This window comes from Microtus ochrogaster (assembly GCF_000317375.1).
Source record: "Microtus ochrogaster isolate Prairie Vole_2 chromosome 6 unlocalized genomic scaffold, MicOch1.0 chr6_random_2, whole genome shotgun sequence".
Classification (NCBI taxonomy): Eukaryota; Metazoa; Chordata; class Mammalia; order Rodentia; family Cricetidae; genus Microtus; species Microtus ochrogaster.
Window position 1 is genome coordinate 9,998,660 of NW_004949095.1, and position 221 is coordinate 9,998,880.

The window sequence follows — 221 nt, forward strand, 5'->3', positions numbered from 1 at the left end:
AATAAATATTTAAAAAAAGATTTTAAAAAATTCCTTTTAGTCTCTCTCTCACAGCATGTGTTTAGTTTCTGTTCAAGTGAGCCACTGAGCTTTAACATGCGCTCAAGTTCCTCGTCATGCTCTGCTTCTGTTTTCTCTTATCTAGATTTTTTTTTCAAGTTAGTAAAATATTTTTTCACCTTTTTTTCTTTTTGTTTTTGGATTTCTCGAGACAGGCTTTC